At 37.2% G+C, this 7,749-nt stretch overlaps 1 non-coding gene across 1 annotated transcript; it reads right to left on the reverse strand.

Moving 5' to 3' along the window:
- Nucleotides 1–209: 209 nt before the first annotated feature.
- Nucleotides 210–316, reverse strand: LOC128280971 (small nucleolar RNA R71). Its single transcript, XR_008271188.1, has one exon. It is a non-coding gene; the product is annotated as a small nucleolar RNA R71 (small nucleolar RNA).
- Between the last annotated feature and the right edge of the window lie 7,433 nt (nt 317–7,749).

The raw sequence follows: 7,749 nt of genomic DNA on the forward strand, positions 1-7,749 counted from the left end.
ACACTCATTTAGCAAATTTTCTAGAATTCTGTGACACCTTTAAGATCAATGGCATTTCTGATGATGCCATTCGTCTTCAGTTGTTTCCCTTTTCATTACGGAATAAGGCTAAATAGTGGTTGAACGCGTTACCACGAGGGTCAATCACTTCTTGGGAACAAATGACCAAAAAATTTTTACTTAAATATTTTCCACTGACTAAAACGGCTAAGTTGAGGAATGATATCTCTTCTTTTGTACAGATGGATTTAGAAACACTTTACGATGCATGGGAGAGATACAAGGACTTATTGGGAAGGTGCCCTCATCATGGGTTACCTGTTCAAACCTTCCACAACGGTTTATATCCCTCAACTAGACAGATGGTCGATGCAGCTTCCGGTGGAACTATAAATAATAAAACACCTGAAGATGCTTATGAATTTATACAGGAAATGTCATTGAATAATTATCAATGGCAAGTTATGTGGACAAAGCCAACAAAAGCAGCTGGTGTTTTCAACCTCGATACGGTCACTATGCTATCTAATTAGGTAGAGCTTTTGAATAAAAAGATTGACAGTTTGTATAGTTCTACTCAGGTACATCCAGTAATGACGTGTGATTCAAATGAAGAAGGGGGTGCACAGTACAGAATATCCATTCTATAACTTAATCACAGAGAGCGATCAAGTCAACTATATAGGTACCAATTCTAGACTTCAAAATAACCCCTATAGTAAAAATTATAATGCAGGTTGGAGGAACCATTCCAATTTCTCATGGGGTGGTCAAGAAAACCAAAGACAACAACCCCCTCCAAGATCTTCAGCCACCTTACCAACAAGAGAAAAAATCAGACCTTGAAGAGATGCTTACAAAGTTCATCTCGGTGTTAAAACATGCTTCCAAAACACTGAAACCACGCTTAAGAATCAACAAGTGTCGATTCAAGGGCTCAAAATTCAAATAGGCCAGCTTACTAAGCTAATCTCAGAATGACAACAAGGTAGCTTGCTTAGCAACATCGAGACTATCCCAAGAGAGCAGCTTCATGCGATTACTGTTCAATACGAATAAGGGTTAGCTGAACCTAAATCTGAAACGAGGCAAGAAGCTGTGGTAAGCAAGGGTAAGGTTGAGCTCAGACAGAATGAACCAAAATCGATAAGTAAAGAGTATACGCCTCATGTGCCATACCCAGTGCGACAAGGAAAGACCGCATAGACGAACAATTCAATAAATTCCTTAAACTACTTAAAAATTACATATTAACTTACCATTTATTGAAGCTCTTTTGCACATGCCAAATGCAATTAAATTTTTAAAGGAGCTTTTAGCAAACAAATGGAAGTTAGATGAGTCATCTCATGTGGAGTTAAATGCAGTCTGCTTAGCTATTCTACAAAACAAGCGATTCATTGTTTAATTTGTAGTTTGAATGTTAACAATGCTCTAGCTGATTTAGGGGCAAGTATTAATGTTATGCCTTATAAAATGTTTAAAAAAATAGGTCTTGGGAAACCCACACAAACTAGGATGAGCGTTCAATTGGCTAATAAAACCATTAGATTTCCTAGGGGTATAATTGAAGATGTGCTTGTTAAAATCGACAAATTTATATTTCCAATAGACTTTGTTTTTTTAGAAATGGATAAGGATAGTGGCATTCCTTTAATCTTAGGACGACCTTTTTTAGCAACTGTTAGGACTGTTATTGATGTTAGTATAGGTGAGTTAATACTTCGGGTAGGCGGTGACATGATTAAACTCCAAGCTTGTGATTCTGTCAGAAAGACTAGTGATTGAGATAATTACACAAGTTCTTTTAATGTGAGTAACCTTGTTGTTTAACCCTCTTTGCAGGAAAAACTTTCAAGAAGTACAAATGAGCCACGTTCCAGTGCATGTAATGACAAGACTATCCATAAAGAGCGAAGGCTACAGATCGAGGAACTAGATGAATGGCGAACACAGATTAAGGAGAAACCGAGAATACACGATGAATCAGGGTAGTGCCATAACAAAATTAAAGGTAAATCGAATCAACTTAAGATTGGAGACGAAGTACTATTAGATGAAGCAGACCCTCGTGTTGCCACTTCTGAACCTAACGGAGCAATCCCTTTTGCGGTACTCAATATTTTCCCATACGATACAGTTGAGGTAACTCATTCCAAATTTGACACTTTTAAGGTAAATAGTACTCGTCTAAAACCTTATGTTGATAAGATTGATAGCAGGAATAAGGAGTTCCAACTCTTCGACCTATCATGACCAGGCAAAAGAGAGGTAAAGTCGAGCTTAGACTCTAAATAAGCGCTTCTCGAGAGGAAACCTGAGCACTAACACCACTAACTAGTTTATTTTATCTATTTTTCATATTTTAATATAGGTATAGTAACCCACATGGCCAGGACACACGAGTGTGTCCTTGGCCGTATGGAAGCAGGGCTAAAATTTCCCAAAAATTGACATACACACGGCCATAAACTCATGCCACACGGCCGTGCGACACGGCCAAGACACACGGGCGTGTCTTTGGCCGTGTGAAACCTAGAGCTTACCTTTTCGAATATAAACAGGTCAGAGAGCCATATGGGAAAGGTCCACGGTCATGTGCGAGACATGGCCAGACAATACAGGCATGTGGGATGTTACACGGGCGTGTAGGTGAGCCACACGGGTGTGGGAGAAGCAAAGGACATAGCATACGACTGTGCAACATAGCTGTGTAAACCACATGGCTGGACACACGGGCGTGTCCGTGGTCGTGTGACGAGTAGGCCATTATTTTCCTCGATGAACATGGGCTAGAATTCGAAACACACGGGCGTTTGACACGACAGAGTGACCTAACACGGACCATTACACAACAGTGCAACCTCTCTCATCGCACGACCCCTCTCACCATTCAGTCACCGTTCACTGCTGACCCTAAACCACAACCATCGGTTGAATGTTATTCTCATCCTATTTTTATTATTATTAGTATTCTTAATTTTATTACTCTCCATTTTCTTTTAATTAATATTAGATTATTCATGTATTTAGTAAAGTTTTATTTAGCTACTGTGATATTTATCCACTATTGATTATTTGGCTCTTGAATATTGCTTATTCATAACAATTCTGGCCATTTGCTATTTCACTTTTCATTCAGTAATGTTATTTACTTCCTTTGTTTTAGTAGATAACATTTCTCATCTCTTTCTTGCCAGTCTTGCTTCTCCATTTTTATTCGTGATTAATATTAGTTCTATTTACTCTTACTTGATTTTTGTTTGATAGATTGCATCTTGATTATTATTTTTATTATGATTTTGTCCAAAGTGTTGAGCTGAACTAGGTTGCTTAAATATGAACTTGCTTATTATGTTGATTCGTTAAATTAATTCATTGATACAATCTTTTACCACTTATTGATCTATTATGACAAACACACGAGGCAAGAAAACTGTCGTCGCAACTTCGGAAAATGGAAGGGTCCTGGCGCAACCTCCTCGAGTGCCTCGATCGAAGCTCATCACCCTCTGCTTCAATTCTTGTCAGGCCTACAGGAAAACTTATTCCAGCTCCTCCATGCACGACCATTGGGAGTAGGCCGCTGCATAGATTGGACTACCTTAGAGCAGGTCTATCTTGCCCACCGTGTTCGATTCCATCTCGCCACTGCCCCGTAGGATCAGTTCTTTGCGATTATCAAGCTTGCATTACTTTCCATCTACAGTATGTGATGAATACCCATGACAAGGCCGGTCCTATTACTTTTAGACAGGGTTAACTGGTAAGACACATGAGTGACCAGAGTTTGGAGCTGCTTTGGGCCTCTACATGCTGGAGTTTATGGCTTCCGAGGTTTTTCTACATCTTCGCCGTCATATACACCACTCGTCCTCCTGTTGCTAGACTGACCTTACAGTGAGTACTGTTCCCTATGATGCAAGTCACTCAAAGGCGACTTCTCTTCCCCCAACACTACGCTACATCCATGCCATCTTGGCTCAGACCTTCACTGGAAGGAGAGAGAGCACCAGCGTCATTAGCACCACCAATGCTTACTTCTTATGGAGCATGGCGACTAGTCATGTTTTTGATTTGGCATACTTTATTGCCCTTACTTTTTGCCACCAGAAAGACGCCATAGAAGGGGCCCTATTTGCCTTCACCCCTACGTGACTCGCCTCACTCTACACTTCGGCCTCTTCGACACTCCAGAGATGTCATCGACACTCACACTAGTAGGCTAGATGTCTCCTCAAGGAATTTCTAGTATGATCCACATGAGGATGATAGAGCGACGCCTTGGATTCAACCCCTCTCAGTACAAACTCGTCCACTCTGATGACCAGGATGAGCCAGAGGACTTCACTGATGATGTTCCTCCCTATCACGAGGACCCACCATAGCCTCCACCATCGAGTCATCGACATACTCCCTCCCATGCTAGCTCTCAAGGAGTGTCCTATGAGGAGTTCATGAGTTTTTGTCAATATTGTACTGAGCGGTTTAACAGTCTTGATGCGACTTTGCAACAGATCTATCAGCATTTACATATTACTCCTCCAGTACTGACGACGCACACATCTGATGATGAAGACCATTGAGTCCATTTATTTTTATTTTTCTTTTATTTTATTTTCCTCTTTTGAGCTTTATTTTAATTATTATGCTTGCTTCTTAATGAGTAACCCTTTAATTCTCTTAACAGTTGTGTTTATTTTCTTATTAGTAACTCAAAATCAAGCCTTTCATTGGCCCTATCTACAATTTTCGCTTTCACTTTTTCAAGAATTTCATCCAAAAATTCAGGGCAATTTCGCTTATCTCCCTCTTTTATGATATTATGCTTATATGGTTCTTATCTTTCCTTGTACATTGAGGACAATGTACATCTTAAGTCTGGGGAGGTTAATCATATCACTATCAGAAAATCCCTAAATTTTGTCTTGTTCTTAAGTAATTTTCTCATACTTCTATTAAAATGAATTTTGATTGACTTATTATTTTTATTTATATATTTTGGATTAAATCATAGGTAATTGTGCATTGATTGTTTAATCTTGAAGACATTAGAGAATCAAGCATGATAAGTTGATTTTTGAGAACTAAAAAATTTTTAGGTTGTTTCACCAAATTTAGGTATTATCTTAAAGTTTGAAATTCACAGGATTGACATCAAAAGCCATAATTTTTGTGAGATTTTGAGTCTTTAGAACATATATCTCTTTTTGCTCACTTTTATTGTTTCTTATGAGTTCTAGAACTTGCTTTGATTATACATATCGAGACCACACCTTTGATTTGATATACTGAGATGATAAAGGCACTTAGGTTTTAACCCACTCACTCCCTAAAAAGCCTACCTTCATAATTAACCCTTAGTGAACCCCCTTGAGCTTAAAACCTCCTTCTTAATTTACCCTTAACATTAACCTATTAACCTCTTTTTGATTCCTTGAGAATTTTCCCTGTTTAATTTGATCATCATTTTGTCGAGATTTGATTTGAATAATTGTCTTGCTATGTTTTCCTATTCAATTAGTAGTTCTCAATATTTGACTTACTCTTATACTTAAAAAAAAACCTTATATTCATGTAATTACATATTGTTTTTTTTTTCATTATGAGCTTGAACAAGTTAAAGTTATTATTTTGAGAAAAAGCTCACTTCCTGAGTATTGGATAATTTTAATTTTGGCACTTGTTGGTAATTCAGTAATTAGTTTTATTTTTGTAGTTGGGTAATTTTTTAAATTAATCTCAATTCCAACCCTATTTTTTAGCCTTTATCCACACCTTAACCCAAGCCCCATTACAACCTTATTAAAGACCTTTTGATTTGTGTATCATCTCATTTAAAGTGGTGGAGATTTGATTTTCATGCAAGCCTATGGTAATAACTTTTCATGCTTGACTAATTGAGCGCTTATTTTTGAACCTTAAACACCTTAGCGAATCTTTAGTGAGGATGCCAACTCTGTGTGATTTTGAATTAAAGGTAAATACTTAGATAAAGGGAAATACCTATGTTTTCATGATAAAATCTCAACTTGGATTGTTTGAAATTTTGATGATGTTTTAGTTAAACTCTCAATGTATGATTACTTGTATATTACTTTGAAACATCATTGATGAGAATTATAAGTTGAGAAGAATTTATTTTAATTGTGAGTTGAGGATTTTGCTTGAGGACAAGCAAATGCTTAAGTGTAGGAATATTTGATAAACCATAATATATACATATTTTTATCCCATGCTTGGCATATTTATTGATGATTTATCATTAGTTTTATTAAATTCGATGCTCCTAATCTTTTAATTTCATGTTTTATACTCAGGAGAGCATAAGAAAGTGAAAAGAGTAAGAAACGAGCCAAAAACGGACAAAATAGGCTGGTTTTAGTGTTCCATACGGCCTAAGCACTTCCACACGAGTAATCCACATGCATGTGTTAGACACACGGGCAGGCCACACGCTCGTCTGTCATGGTCGTGTCGACATTAAACCACGTCAGAATTGCACACGGCCTGAGCACCTTCACACGAGCGTGGCACACGGCCATGTCCCTGTAGAGCCCAAGTCCAATTCTATTCGGAAAAGGCTAATTTTGGGTTATTTTAGGCATTCTAAAGTCTATATAAACACCCTAGAAGAGGATCAAGGGGGACGAAGAGGAGAAGGCGGAGAATACTCGAAGACAGCCATCAGAATTAGCTCAGAAGCAGGATCTACTTCAAGACTGAAGATCTTCATTTAATTTCCTTAGAAGTTCTTTAGGTTTCTTTATGTTTTGTTGTTTTCCTCATTTTGAGATGTTTTCCCCCATCACTATGAACTAAACTCCCTAAATACCTAAGGGAGATGAAACTTAAGACAGATCTTATTACTATTTGAATTATATGATAAATACTTTCTCTTATTCTTAATTATGTGTTCCTAATTCTTACTTTAATATTTCAGGATATTAATTCAAGTCTAATGTGCTTATTTAGTGGAACAAAAGTCCCTGTTTAAGAGTAGATCTAGCATAATTAAGCAAATTTGAATGCAATCCTAGACATAGGATGATGTAAATCTACCGAATTAGAGTCAAATCTAATAAGGGAATCCATAGATCGAATTAATGCGACAATAGGGGTTTTAATTAGAAAGAGATTTCAATTAATCAACCTAGAGTCAGTTGTTTTTAGTCTCGAGAGAGATATTAACATAAACTAGGGATTTCTATGGATTAAGTCAAGTGAATAAATCGTCTAGTTCAGAAGTAGTAAGTGAAGTCTAGTAGACACTTCCTTGGGTATTGTCTTTTCCATTGGTTTTCCAAAAGTAGTTTCCAAGTTTTATTTCTGTCGTGTTCTTAGTTAATTAAATAGTTAATTTTAGTTTAAAAACATCCCTTTAATCCTTAGGCTAGATAATAAAAAGATAGTAATTGCTAGTACTTTTAGTCCTTGTGGATACGATATTTCCGGTCTCACCATAACTATTCTACTGTTCGACATGTGCGCTTACCTTAGTCAAATTTTAAGTCAGTTTAGCAACCATCAATTACGGTTGGTACAGTGGGAGAGGATTTATAGTGAGTGAAAGAGGAAGATAGAGAGGCGTGTTGTTTTATGGAGAGATATAAGGCTGGTGGGAGTAGTTGTGTCCATTAGAAATTGTGCCTGCTCAGAAGAATAAAAAGGTTGAGTGATTTTTGATCCAATCCTGGAATCTGAATTTTCTTGAATTCTGATGAGTTATAAATGGTAGTATAGCATTAC

Source organism: Gossypium arboreum, chromosome 9 (assembly GCF_025698485.1).
Source record: "Gossypium arboreum isolate Shixiya-1 chromosome 9, ASM2569848v2, whole genome shotgun sequence".
Taxonomy (NCBI): Eukaryota; Viridiplantae; Streptophyta; class Magnoliopsida; order Malvales; family Malvaceae; genus Gossypium; species Gossypium arboreum.